Source organism: Pongo abelii, chromosome 1 (genome assembly GCF_028885655.2).
Source record: "Pongo abelii isolate AG06213 chromosome 1, NHGRI_mPonAbe1-v2.0_pri, whole genome shotgun sequence".
NCBI classification, from domain to species: domain Eukaryota; kingdom Metazoa; phylum Chordata; class Mammalia; order Primates; family Hominidae; genus Pongo; species Pongo abelii.
The window spans coordinates 124,222,453-124,238,008 of record NC_071985.2 but is presented as its reverse complement, the minus strand read 5'-3'; the positions used below and the strand labels follow the sequence as shown (position 1 = coordinate 124,238,008).

General features: G+C 37.7%; 2 pseudogenes; both read left to right on the top strand.

The window, feature by feature from the left end:
* LOC100438791 (hsc70-interacting protein-like) overlaps nucleotides 1-5,560 on the top strand; it is a 49,304-nt pseudogene extending 43,744 nt beyond the window's left edge.
* Nucleotides 5,561-8,687: 3,127 nt separating this feature from the next.
* Nucleotides 8,688-11,680, top strand: LOC134761365 (ribosomal protein uL30-like; annotated as a pseudogene).
* The last annotated feature ends 3,876 nt before the right edge of the window (nucleotides 11,681-15,556 follow it).

Sequence of the window (15,556 nt, the reverse complement as noted above, 5' to 3'; positions counted from 1 at the left end):
CATTTCCTCAAATGCAAAGTGAAGCCAATAGTAATACCTACTTTGTTGGGTTCTTAAGATTAAATTACTTAAAAGTACATAAAGCACTTATCACAGTGCTTCACACTAAAAGAGATTCAGTGACTGTTAGTTACTGGTATTATCAGTTGTAAAACACAGACTGTTTGGTGGCATTTTGGCCTCCAGTGCCTATGCTATGCATAGTCATTAGCAATAATGTGACTAAAAAATAGGTAAGTATCTGTTACATAAATAAAAACTAACATTTGCAGAGCAAAGTCAGCACTATATTAAAGCTATATGTGTCATCTTTAATTTTCATAATAACCCTGAGAGGTACTATCATCCCAGTTTTAGAGTTAAGAAAACTGAGGCCCAAAGAGATTAAATAATTTATCCCAATTCACCCAGTAAGTGGCAGAGCCGGGATTTGAACAAAAGCAGCCTGAATCCAGAGCCTGCACTCTGTATTCCACCCTGAAAATGGGCTGTTTTCTACTTCTTTGTTGTACAGCTATATTGCTTAACCTATTTGTTCCTCATGAAATTACTATAAGCCAAACAGTGAATGTGCCCCTGGAACAAATGAAGGTAGCACTATACTCAAAAAGACAGTTTATTGAATTTAATTTATATTTCTTTACTAGGTTGTCACAGACAATATGTCATTTAGTCTTCAAAATAGCTATTTCCTGTGTATTTATCTTCCTTTTATCTTCATTATCAAACAGAAAGTTTATCCTATGGTAGGCATATAACAAATGTATTTTTTCACTGACTTGAATTTCCTTTAATCATCTTTAAGAGTACAGAGGACAAAGTACCAAAAAGATAATATATTCTCTTAATGATTATGTATGTTTCAAATTAAAATAATGTTGGTAACTGAAGAGTGTCGTAAGTAACATGGTAAGAATTAAGAAGACACACTATTCAAGCTAAGGCTATAGGGGAATGTCTTTGATTTTTCTACCTGTCAATAGTAATGTGATTCTACTGATCATCTCTCTTTCTCAGAGCAATCTCTTAGAGATATAGGAAAAGCTATAGAGCTTCATGCAAAACTCCATTTCACTTAGTTCAGTTTCCTTAGAAGGCAGTTAAAAGAGTTAGGTTAGGCTTAGCTTTCATATATTTGATTTGGGCATCTTGGGATTTGGGGCGTTATAGAAAATAGGATGGCGGCAGGTTGGTATTTATTGCAACTTTTTCTTCAACACATAGACTATTAAAAGAAAGTCTCCATGTTAAAGAAAAATGAAAGAAAAAACAGATTTCATAAAGAAACAATAGATGTCACAGATTTGAAATACAAGTTTCAGCTCAAGGTTATTTCCTACCAATAATTGATAATAACAGCTAATACATATGGTGTTTAACGTGTGTCAGCTGCTGTTGCAAGTGCTTTACATATATTAACTAGTTTAATCCTCAAAACAACCTAAGGTGTAGGTACTGTCCATAGATCATTTTACAAACATTAGGAAACTGAGGTAAAGAGGGGTCACAGCTTGTAAGGGTGGAATTAGGATCTGAACTCAAGCAAGCTAGCTCCAGAGTCCTTGCTCCTGACCACCTACCAGCATTAATTAATAATTTCCTGTTCACAATGCACTGTATTCAGTATTTCAGTACGACTGTCTCATGAATCCTCTCATCAGCCCTATGCAGTAGGTAATATTACCTCTATAGTTGAAAAAAATGAGGCTCAGAAAGGTTAAATGATGTCCCCAAGGTCACAGGGCTACTAAGTAGGGGCACTAAGAAGCACGCCCCGGAAGTATGATTCTAGAGTTCATGATCTTAAATGTTACACTACCCTCCTTACCTTTCGAGGCCAGTTACTCAGGTGCAGTGGCTCACACCTGTAACCTCAGCATTTTGGGGGGCTGAGGTGAGCAGATCACTTGAGGTCAGGAGTTCGAAACCAGACAAACATGGTGAAACCCTGTCTGTACTAAAAATACAAAAAATTTAGCTAGGCATGGTGGCACATGCCTGTAATCCCAGCTACTCAGGAGGCTGAGGCAGGAGAATTGCTTGAACCTAGGAGGTTGCAGTGAGCCAAGATCACGCCACCGCACTCTAGCCTGGGCAACAGAAGGAGAGGCTCTGTCTCAAAAAAATAAAAAAAGAAGAGGCCAGTTATTTAACCTCTCTCTGCCTTGATTTCCTCATCTGTAACATAGGAACAATAATCCCTACCTCAGAGTTGTAGAAGCATATTGTGGTACACAGAAGAACAGTATAGATTATAACTGGGAATCCCCAAGCAAAATTTTTAGGAATTTTTTTGAAACATTTTAAATTTTAAGACTTTTTTTTTTTTTTTTTTTTTTTTTGAGAGAGAGAGAGAGTTTCACTCTTGTTGCCCAGGCTGGAGTGCAATGGTATGATCTGGGCTCAGTGCAACCTCCGCCTCCCGGATTGAAGCAATTCTTCTGCCTCAGCTTTGCAAGTAGCTGGGATTACAGGCATGCACCACCAAGCCAAGCTAATTTTGGTATTTTTAGTAGAGACGGTGTTTCACCATGTTGCTCAGGCTGGTCTTGAACTCCTGACCTCAGGTGATCCGCCCTCCTCAGCCTCCCAAAGTGCTGGGATTACAGGCATAAGCCACCGCACCCAGCCTCAAATTTTAAGACATTTTGAAGCATAGATCTCTAAGAGTACTTGGAGGCAAATGCTATGCAGACTATGATATATATATGACTATGAGCCTTGCCACTCTTTCAGGAGAATTTCAGTTATGGTTTATACATTCATCCAGTAAATATTGGGAAAGCATTATCTAAATCTGCAATTCACAATTCCTACTTTCAGGCAAGTAAATAGGCAACTATCCTACAGAATGACGGTGCTGAATAGGAGTAATCGACTCTTAAAAGTGTAGTTGTTCTCAATAAATGATGCCTTTTGCAAATTGAGACTTTGGTTGAAGTAGATACTGTATGCCAATTCTTCTTGGCATTGTACAAATTTCTAATGGAACAACATTCTATAGCATCACTTGTTTAATCAGCAAGATCCACTAGCAAATCTAATAGTTTATAATGCATTATATTTTTATGCCCATGATGCATAGCATAAAATATACCAATAGTAAGAAAGAGACCACTTTCAGTAACATGTTTCCAGTAATGGGCAACTTCTTCAACATCTTTTTTTGCAGGTTTAAGTAAAAAATATTTCCTCCATTCAACCCAATCCACTGTCATGGACCCATCAATATCCGTGCTGTATATTATTTAAGAAGAACATGCTCAAATATAAATTATGATTCATATATTTCAAAAAACATTATCAAAATGACATATTCTTAAAGTCAGAAAAGTCAGATTGTAGTTGCATTCTTCCTGTTATTACTTTTGTGATATAGAGTCCACTTAACATCTCTGAACTTCAGTTTATGTGAGAATAATTCCTATAACACAGAGCTATTAGACTATTAAATAAGTTTATGTGTACAATGGCCTTATAAATTACACAACTGCAGAACTTGTAAGCCAGTAGTACTGCATCCCAATTTTCTAGTATTTCTTCTTAAATATTTCTCCTTCTTTCTGTCTTATAACCTCATTTTATAACTTCTTGCATGTTCTCTAGCAAAGAATGGTTGACAATTACCCTTTTTGGTTATGGATCTTACAAGACAATATACATTTTCTATGGCTATAAAATATCCAGTATCCAAAATATCAAGACGTCCATATATTCTTGGAAATATAATTCCCATTAATATGAAATAATAGTTTTGAAGCCAACTTTTTTTGAGACAGGGTCTTACTATGTTGCCCAGGCTAGTCTTGAACTTCCAAGTTCAAGCTATGCTTCTGCCTCAAACTTCTGAGTAGCTGGATCTACAGGCAAGTGCCACTGTCCCTGGCTCAAATCAATTTTTAAAATTTTAGGAATTCTCTACTATGCAGCCATAAAAAAGAATGAGTTCATATCCTTTGCAGAGACATGGAAGAAGCTGGAAACCATCATTCTCAGCAAACTAACATAGGAAGAGAAAACCAAAGACCGCATGTTCTCACTCATAAGTGGGAGTTAAACAATGAGAACACGTGGACACAGGGAGGGGAACATCACACACTGGGGCCTGTCAGGGGTTGCAGGAGAAGGGGAGGGAGAACATTAGAACAAACACCTAATGCATGCAGGGCTTAAAACCTAGATGACAGGTTGATAGGTGCAGCAAATCGCCATGGCACATGTATACCTATGTTACAAACCTGCAAGTTCTGCACATGTATCCCAGAACTTAAAGTAAAATAAAAATTTTTTAAAGGAAAAAAAAGAATTTTAGGAATTCTCAGTGAAGAATTTCTCAAATTCCTGAATGCAGTTAAGAATTTGAAGAAAGCCCTTCTGCATGGTCATGCTGAGCCAGCTCCTGTGCCTGCAATTGGGCCACAGCCCCCTAAGCTTCGCCCTCCACCTCTTGACCTCTTGACCACGGATCCCCACCAAATGAGCAAGCCTGGGGCCTTCATGAAAATGTGTAAGCAGGATCTGAGTGCTCTGCACACCAAGGAAATGCACTTCCTGAAGGAATGGGTGAAGAGCATGGGGGGTAAAGTACCACCCGCTATTCAGAAAGCTAAATCAGAAGAAAATATCAAGGAAGGAAAAACAGCAAGAAGGCAGAAAGAAAACATAAAGATAGATGAACCATCAAGTGAGAAAACTGATCTAGAAATTGATAATGAAGGTGTGATTGAACAAGACACTGATGCCCCTCAAGAAATGGGAGATGAAAATGCAGAGAAAACAGAGAAGATGACGGATCAGCAAAGGTAAGAAAGTGGTTGCCACTGAAACCGTAAATGATGGTGAACTGCAAAAAGCCATTGGCTTATTCACAGATGCCATTAAGCTGAATCCTCACTTGGCCATTCTGTGTGCCAAGAGAGCCAGTGTCTTCATCAAATTACAGAAGCCCAATGATGCCAGTCAAGACCGTGACAGAGCCATTGAGATAAATCCTGATTCAGCTCAGCCTTACAAGTGGTGAGAAAACACACACAGACTTCCGGGTCTTTGAGAAGAAGCAGCCCATGCTCTTGCCCTTGCCTGGAAATTGGATTATGATGAAGATGCTAGTAAAATGCTGAAAGAAGTTCAAACTTAGGGCCTAGAAAATTATAGAACATTGTAGAAAGTATGAGTGAAAACGTGAAGAGCAAGAGATCGAAGAAAGAATAGAAAGGGTTAAGAAGGCTCTCAAGAAAAGCATGAGAGAGCCCAGAGGGAGGAAGAAGCCAGAAGATGATCCGGAGCTCAGTATGGCTCTTTTCTAAGTGGCCTTTCTGGGAGAATGCCTGGAATGGGAGGGGACATGTCTGGAATGGCAGGAATGCCTGGACTCAAAATTCTTAGTGACCAGAGGTTCTCACAGCCATGCAGGGTTCAGAAGTTATGGTGGCCTTCCAGGATGTGGCCCAGAACCCAGCAAATATATCAAAATGCCAGAGCAACCCAAAGGTTAAGAATCTCATCAGCAAATTGTCAGCCAAATTTGGAAGTCAAGTGTAATGCCCTTCTGATAAATAAAGCCCTTGATAAAGGAAAAGCAACCTAGATCACCTAATGGATGTTGCAATTATGCAAACCAGTGTACCTCTGACCTTATCAAGACAGCTGGGGTGCTTTGAAGATAATCCCTACCCGTCTACCCCGAATGCAACTAAAGCATTTTACAGTGGTTTGCCATTAGGGTATTCATGCAGATAATGCTTCCTACTAGGAATTACAAACTTTAAACACTTTTTAAACCTTAAAAATATTTAAAACAAATTAAAAGGGTCTGTTAATTCTTTAATTTTTTTTTTTTTTTTCTTGAGACAGAATCTCTCTCTGTTTCCCAGGCTGGAGTGCAGTGGCGTGATCTCGGCTCACGGCAACCTCCACCTCCCAGGTTCACACCATTCTCCTGCCTCAGCCTCCCGAGTAGCTGGGACTACAGGCGCCCGCCACCACACCCAGCTAATTTTTTTATTTTTAGTAGAGACAGGGTTTCACCATGTTAGCCAGGATGGTCTCGATCTCCTGACCTTGTGATGCACCCACTTCGGCCTCCCAAACTGCTGGGATTACAGGTGTGAGCCATCGCACCCAGCCTAATTCTTACTTTTTTTTTACTAATCATTTTGGATTTTTCCCTTTCAGTTATTGGGAAAGAAAGATAAATATGGAAGATTATGGCTCTAATTTGAGTGAAATGAAAGTTTATTAGTGCAAAGCAAACAGAAAAAAAGAATGTGACGATAGTGAGATACATTACTTTGCTAATTTTGCTTCCAAAATTTCAAGTTCTTGTCTCAGTCAACTCCCTTTATCACTTTCCTCAGCAACTATTGCTAAACTTCATGCATCTCCTCAAGTCATCAAGTGAATTCCTGACACTTTCAGGTCATGTCTTTCCCTATTTCTCCCTGAAATATGAGTGTGCAAGCAATCTCATCTTTAAAGAAACAAAAACAAAAAACCTCTTGACCCCGCTTTCCCCACTGTCACCTTTATCTCTCTTTGCCTTTGCAGCAACACCCCTTAAAGACTTGTCTCCCTTGCATGTCCACCTTCTCCTTGTCATTCTCTCTTGAGCCCACTCTCAGGCTCTCACCACCATTACTCCACCAGTGGCCTCCATGGCGCTAAATCCAGCGGTCCACTCTCTGTCCTCATCTTAGTCTATCCGTATTTGACAGACAGAACTGTCTCCTCTCTGAAATGTGTTCTTTTTTTGGCTTCCAGAACAAAGTATTTTCCTGGTTTTCTTCCTTTCTCTCTGGTTCTTTCCTCTTATTCTCCTTCCCTGGTTTCCCCTCATTTCCCCTGCCACATAACATTAGAGCATACCAGGACCCAGCATTCTGTACTCCCTCCCTGGTCATCTCAGCCGTTCTCATGGCTTCAAACATCATCTATAAGCCTGTAACTCCCAAATCTGAACTCCAGACTCATTTCAAGATACCTACTTGCTATCTCTACTTGGATGTCTCATTAGCATCTGAAACTTGAGAACAAAACTGTACTCTGAGATCTACTCCATCTTAAACCTGCTCCTCTCACAGTCTTACTCATTTCAGTACATGAGGCAGCTACAGCTTCCTAGATGCTCAGACCAAAAACTTTGGCAGTATCCTTAACTATTCACTTTCTTTAACACCCTACACATGATCCAGAAGTAAATCTTGTCAGTATTTTGAAATCTACCTGGCATCCACTCACTTCTCACCCTCATCCACCCTGGTGCAAGCCATCCTAAAATCTTGTCTGTTATTATTGCAGCACTGTCTTAATTGGTCTCTCTGTTTTCACCCTTGCCACTATAAACTATTCTCAGTACACCAGCCAGAATGAGGTGGTTAAGACTTAAGTTAGATCATGTCACACCTCTGTTTAAAACCACCCAATGACTTAACTGAGTAAAAACCAAAGTTTTTACAATTTCCTGCAAGCCTTATGTGATCTGGCCTCCTATTACCTCTAGATTTCATCTCCTACCACGCTCTCCCTCATTCACTCTATTCTGCACACACTGGCCTCCTCTCAATGCCCTAACCCTGTCAGAGACACTGCCTACTTCGCCCTTTGCTGTTGCTATTTCCTTTGCCCGGAAAGCTCTTCCCCCAAAGATCATCATAGCTCCATCTCTTACTTCCTTCTTATCTCTACTCAAATGTCACTTTCAAGACTTCCCTACTCACCACAGTTAAATTGCATTTCCCCAACACACACACACACACAGTCTCCCTCCTCTGCTTTATTTCCCTCCTCTGCTTTATTTCCCTCCTCTGCTTTATTTCCCCTTAGCACCTTTCATTATCTAACATAGCTTAATTATTTATCTAGTTTATTGTTTTTCTCCTCTTGTTTATGGTGAGCTCTATGAGAGCGAGGATTTTGGCTTATTTCCTTCACTACTGCATCCTTAGCACCTAGATGAATGACAGGCATATCACAGACACTCAATAAATATTTGTTAGTAAATAAATAAATCCACTTTTCATCCCCACCTCTTGTGCTCTACACTCAGAGGTTGAAATATTGAGTCTTATTCAAGGACTCTCTGTCTCGAGCTGTTGGAACCCTTTTCTCCCAATCAGTCATCTCCTGTCTCTATAACAGATCCAACATGTCCTTCTCTGTTGGCTACTTCTCAGATCTCTCCTATCCACCAAAAGATAATAAAAATAAAATTTAAAAGACTTGTCCTCTCCTTCTCATTTAAATTTCTCTTAAACCACATCCCCACATTAACCATTTCTCTTAAACCACAGTCCCCACATCCTCACCCTCACTCACTCAACTATGCAACCTGACTTAACCCTTTACCACGCTACTTAAACTCCTTTCACTGATATCCCCAGAAATCTCCCAAATGCCAGATCCAATGGATATTTTTCAGTAATGTTATTGCTGCTCTTTTCTGCTGAAAAAAGAAAGGATCTAAAAAATGAAGATACATAAAATGTTCGAGAAATAGAGGATGAAACATCATAAATACATCAATTCTCCCCAATATTAAGCTATTAATTCAATAAATTGCAATCAAAATTCCAAAAATGATATATATATGTGTGTGTGCATGTGTATGCACATGTATATAACTAAACAATCTGATTCTAAAATTCATATAGAAGAGGAAAGGGTCAAAAATAGCATTGACACTATTGGAGATGAAGGTAAGTCCAGATGTCGAGATGTATTATACAGTGATAGTAATTAAGACATGCGGTATTGATACACAGTAGACAACAAGTAATATAACAGGAAAAGGAAACCAGAAACACACCCATACACAGACGGAAATTTAATATATGACTAGAGGTAACCATTTCAAATCTGTAGGAAAAGGATGGGACTGACCAATAAATGGTGATAGGACAACTGATCATATAGAAAAAAAAAAGAAATTGAATCCCTATTTCACACCATACACAAACATCAATTACAGGTGAATTAAAGAACTAAATATGAAATATCTAAATATTTAAATAAGATATTGATGAATATCTTCATGACCCAGGGTAAGGAAGAATTTCTCAATATGTCAAAAGCACAACCATAAAAGAAAAAGAGACAAATGTAACTACATTAAAATTTAAAATGTCTGCACAACAAAAAAACACCAAAAAAATTTTTTAAATAAGCAACAAGCTGGGAAAAGCTATTCATATTGCATAACACCAACACAGGATTAACATCCAGAATTTAGAAAGAACACCTACAAGCCATTAAGAAAAAGACAACCAATCCCGCTGAAAAATTGACAAAAGGAATAAAGAGGTAATTCACAGAAAAGGAATATCCAAATGACCAGCAAATATATGAAGAGATAATTAGTTTTACTATTAATAAGGAATATAATTAATTACATTTAGTTACATTAAAAATAATGAGAATATTTCTGACCCATAGGTTTGGAAAATATTAAAATATTAGAATACTACAGTATCAAGTGTTGGAATGGAAATACATTTCTGGTAGGAATCTAAGGTGGTACAACTACTTTGGAGAGCAATTTGGAATATTTAATTAAAGTTAAATGTCTGTAAAGCCTATGACCAAACAATTCCACCACAAGTAATACACAAGGAGATGTACGCAAGAATATCCATTGCAGCATTATATTATATTATATTGGCAACAAAAGAAATTTTTAACCTAAATAACCACCATCAGAATTCATAAGTAAACTGAGTTATATTTATTAAATGGAACCATACAGTGGTGAAAATAATTGAACTAGAGCTATATGTATTGACATAAATAAATCTCCAAAAATTGAAGGATTAGAAAATAGTCATAAAAAAATCCTGTATGTCACCATTTAAAGGCTTACATAAGAAACAATATCCTATATTTTAAGAGTATATATATAGTAAAATGTATGCAAATATAAAAGTCTATATGAGAATAATAAGTTCAGAATAGTAGTTACTTCTGGCAGGAATGGAGGAAATGGGTTTAGAGAATAATACATTGAAAATGTTTGCTGCCTGTAATAGTTTGTTTTTAAAAACCTGAATCAAATATGTAAAATGTTAAATATGACAAACCCAGTGGTAGGTATGGTTTTTGGTTATATTATTCTCTTTATTGTTCTGTGTAAAATAGTTCATAATAAGTTAGCCTTATTTCAGGAATGTTTAACATGAGAAAATCTATTACTATAATTCATTATATAAATAGGTCAAATGACACGTTATATAGTTTAATAAAATTCAGCACTCTCCTGATAAGATACTTTTCTTTGTTGTTCTTCTATATGTTTCTGTCATAATCCTCGCCACATTGCAACTGTCTGTTCACTGTTAGCACATGTGCGTGCACACACACACACACACACAGTGGACTGTCAGCTCTGTAAGGACAGGCACAAAGGCCAGGCTACCATTGCATCCTCATTAGCTAGTACATGCCCAGCAAAAAGGATCAAACTTGATAAATATAAAATGACATAATCTTATAAAAAGCAATAAATATAGACACTAAAATGATACCAGGTTAACATTTGGGTGATTGTATTATGGTGACATTGGGCAAGTCACTTAACCTCACTTGTCAACAATTTCCTCTTCTGTGAAAAATAATAGATTTTGCCTCTAAAGTCTTGTGAGGATTAAATGAGATAATGTATGTAATGTTCTTAGAAGAGTGCTAGCACACAGATGTTCAATAATGAAAAGCCATTATTCATATTTTTCTAATGTTTCCATAGTTATCACTTTTATCATTAAAAAGGGTTTAGAGCTAATAAAATTAATAATAATAATAATTAAGTTTAATATATACATACACACATGAGAGCTGACCTTTCAAGAATCTTCTCTGCCTCTTTTTTAGAAATATTTATACCTGTTAACTTGAGAGCATCGATAAATTTCTGAAGTATCCATCACTCCTTTAAAGGAATAAAGAAAATAAGGATCAACTGGAAAGTTTGAAAACATACAGAAGCAAATATTATTTAGTGCATTATTGTCCTCAAAGCCACTCAGGCAAAGAATGCACTTTTAGCAAAAAAAAAAAAAAAAAAAAAAAAAAAAAAAGGAGAAATGGCCTCAGGTGTAAGCAACTGGAATCGTTCCTACATGATTTCTGGCGGCAGAAACACAACAAGGTGCCTCTCAGATGACTAGAAGTGAAACCTCATGCCTTGGAATTGCCAGATAAACATTCCTTGGCCTTTGTTGTACACATCCTAAAAATTAATAGCATGAGTTTACTGGTGCAGAGAACCACTGCAAGAAGAAAATGGTTCACCTAAAGAAAATTTTTAATGGTGTCTTTGTAAAAGTCGCCCCCAGAGCCTAAAACTGCTGTATATATTGGAATTTTATATGACCTGGGGATTTCTAAATCTGAAGCCCATCTGGGAACTCATCTTGAAACATGGACAAGCCAAGGTCAAGAATAAGACTATCTTTCCAACAGACAACACAGTGAGGAGCACCTGAGGAAGTTTGGTGTCATTTGCTTAGAAGACCTCATTCATAATATTGCCTTCCCAAGGAAGTATTTCCAGGAGATCTCATGGTTCCTGCACCCTTTCCAGCTCTTGGTGGCCCATCACGCTATCAAGAACAGAGTGAGGTTCTTCCACGAGATGGGCTCGCCTGGCTATCAGAGTGAATGCATCAATCAGCTCATCCACCAGCTGAACTAGACCCAGAATACCTGAATGCATGGTGCATTGGAAGCATATGTTTCTGTTTTTCTGAACGGTTATCAAAAATAACAATTGGAATTGTATCTTGAGGCAAGAGTATTTCCTGCTTTATCTTCAAAAACTGGAAGAGAAGAGTCAATGAAAATACAGCAAGTTATGTACATGGTAGGCACCTCTCATCACAGTCCAGCTCCAAGGAAACATTCCAGTGTTTTCTACATTGGCTGCTGCCTCTTCTGAAATAATCACGTGTCATGAAAGGAGTCCTGCTTTGTCACATTTGCACGAGGCCCCCTAAGACTCCTGTAGCAGTGGACCAAGCCCAAGGACATAATTGAATCTGAGAGTTCCTAGGGCCTTGTTCTGAAAAGACTTGAAATACAATTAGGAAGAAGGGCACAAAAACAGGTGGTGGGTTCTCTCTTGTGAGTCTATGTTCCAACTTTTCACTGATGCTTTTGAGAGTGCTCAGACTTGGCTGGCTCTAGGTATATCTGCTGGCTGTTGTATCATAGCCTGCAACTAGCTTAGTCCTTTTCTCTAAAACTCGGGATTTGAGAATGAAGGACCCCTTCACCAGAAAAACATGTATGTACTCAAAATTTTGCTTGCAGTTTTAGGATGTTTAGACCCTTCTCCTCAGGGACCTATGCACCTTATGTGAGGAAGTCCTGCTCTTATCAGGATTGGTCGTCCAGGCCCTGATCTTGCTCGTCTCTGGTTCCATGTCCTGTGGAGGACCAAAGCTCACCAAGATAGCTTTTTTCCCTTCACCGTGGCAGATTGTGTTGCCCCCTGCACCATCTGTAACTCTGGGAAATGCCCATCATATCTTCTCTTGGGCTTCGGGAAAGAATTTCCTGGTTTCTCTGATGATCAGCACTCTCCTTAAAACCCAGATAAAAAAGGAATGAACCATTTTCTCAGTTTGGCGTGGTTAAAATTAGTGCTGTTTGATTTTTTGGGCCCCAGGCAGGCAGGTTAATTAGCATTTCCTTGTATATTCTAGTCTCCAGTAGTCTAGTCCAGGAGACTCTAGTCTCCTGCTGGTAATAATATAGTAGTAGATAGTAGATCAGCAACTGGGCTTCTTGGGATTTTAATCCTGAAAACAGTGGGTCTGACACTGTACTGTTTTTCATCAGTGTCCAACCCTAAATGGGCCTTCGCACTACTCCCTTCACTTGGTTGCCTCCACTTGCCATCTGGAGCAATTGGAGAGGATGTGCCAGGCCTAGGTTACACTTGAAAACATACTTGACCTTGTATTCCCTGCTCCTTTGAGGTCAGTTTTGCTGCAATTTTGGCTCTTGGGGCCCTCAAACATGGCTGAGAAATTGAGTGAGAGGTATAACAGTGCCTTAAAATGTTTCAGCCTATGAGGTAATTAATTAGGTTGGTTGGCTCTAGAGGTAACCTGCCAGGAAGATATGATATAGATGTTACTCTTACACTGTAATGAAACATTGTGAAATCAGATTACTTTAAAATGATGTATCACAAAGTCATGGGAAAAAAGCAGTTGTGAGTATGGAAGCCCAGGGCTTACATCCCAGCTCCCTCTTATACTAAATATGGGTACAATGTTTCCACTGTTTGTCTGTAAAATGGGAGCTAATATCCTCTAGCCTGTCTGTCTCACATGGTAATTAAAAGGATTAAGCAAAACAATAGTTTATAATTCATAATTCTATACAAATAAAAGATGTTATTATTTAAAAAATAAATCTTGAAGCTTGTAATCTGGTCTCTGGGGAAAAACTCATAAATCATAAAATACAAATTTGGTAACATTGAAAACACCTGTGCGTCAAAACACATCATTAAAAAGAAGAAAAATAAAAGCCACAGAACAAAATACAAACCTTAGAACTAACAAAAGATAGTATTCAGAGTATATAAGAAATCCTACCAATCAATAAGAAAAAGACAACGTAATGAATAAGCAAAGAATATGAAAAGGGACCCATAGGACCTATAACTTATTCATGTTTCCACATTATCACAGTCCTCACCTCATTGGGCTCTCATTTCTTTCCTTAGTCCCACTTAGATTCCGTGATCCATCAACTTAACCAATACCTTACATATCCCTTTACTCCCTGATGCCTCTTTTATTTCCCTTATTCATTTGGCAAAACCATAACCTTGAGTAAATCCCTGCAACTTCACCTCTGTGGCTGACTGGAGCTATAGGCACACTTCTTCCAATGCAGCTGAAAAACGGGTACAAATTCGGTTAAGAATTTGCAGATATGTTAGCGGAAAGATGAAGGAGGCCTATAAAATGGCTTCCATGTCTTCAGTGAAGAATGAAGCACTGTGGTAAAAGTGAGGATGTAAGGATGTGAGGGAGAGAGGATCAGAAAGACAGGATGTGAGGACCAGAAGTTTGAAGAGATTTGAAAAAGGTATAGCATCATTTTTATGGAGACAGGGAGACGATGTTACCAAAGAAACTGGGCACTATGAGTACCAATTTGCAATCATGATTTTTTAGGATATCAATTTGTGAAACTTGCAGTGCATCAAGTAGCTCACAATTGAGCACACTGACCTTATGTAGCTTTAGTGGACCACTATTTCAGAACCTTTTGTCAGAGTATATCAGCCTCCACTCTGCTATGACATGCAGTTATTCTAGTCTACACTCCAGAGGCTCTGTGCCGATCTATTCCTCTTAGTGTACAGAATTTAGGCATTATGGAGCTGAACAACAGAGGGAGCCAGGATCCTGATTACTATGGAAACTTCATGTCATCCTGGATTACACAGGTTTATGTGTGACAGAAATAAACTAGGATCGGAACTTAAGCCACTGGTATTTCAGGTTTTCTCCACCACCCCCAGCTGATTGTAAATCTAACCAACAAAAAGCTCCAATGAATAATGTACAACTATTCAGAATAACGGATCACCACAAAAATGCTCATGTTAAACCATAGTAAAAATGACTATCAATATAGGGTTTGAAACTGTTAATTATATTGAAGTCAAAATAACTTTCGCATTTATATGAAATCAAGAGATTAGAAATATCTGTTTTACTAACTTTTATAAATCCACATAGTAATGATATTTATGAAATAAAAAACTTTGTAAAAATGATAAATGAAAACAGCAATAATTGTGCAAATTGCCTCAACATTTCATTTAGCCAATATTTATGGAGTATATAAACGATGCTACACAGAATGTTGGCTGCTAGGGATATGAACATAAAATAGTCTTTAACTTCCATTAAGGAGCTAACAGAGACATAAACAGATAACTTTCTCTCTGTTTATCTTCAGTGTGATTTTTTATTTATGAACAAATTTTATAAACTTAGCAAATGGACAAAACATATTTTTTTAGCCTTGGAAAAGATACCAATTTTGGTGGGGAAAAAAGGCTAAATGTAATTTGGCTTACTGAGCAGTAGAGGGTGATAGAACATCAAAATGACAGCTTGAGAATGCCTTTAGACCACGTTGTATTTTTCTATAAACAATTCATTCAATTGATATTTTTCCACAAACTCAATGACATATTTAGCTATGAATATACAAGTGCATAAGGAAATTATAAATAAAATGCATTCATAATTTGGGAAAAGCAAGGGGAAAAAATTAGCAATTTTCAGTTATTCCTGTTTTATTTATTATTCTTTATTACATTTTTTCTTCCATGTTACAATATCAGGAAAGCTCATCAACCGAGGAAATACATTGCACCAGTTTTTTCTCATAAGTGTTACAAATACAGGTTGTCTTATTGGTATCTTTCATGTTAAGGGTCAAGTTAATGAAAGCCAATGTGATGGGTGCATGGCGACAGCAAAAGACAAAAGAATGATAAAATCTTTATATCTGTGGGTAGCAACTTTTTGAA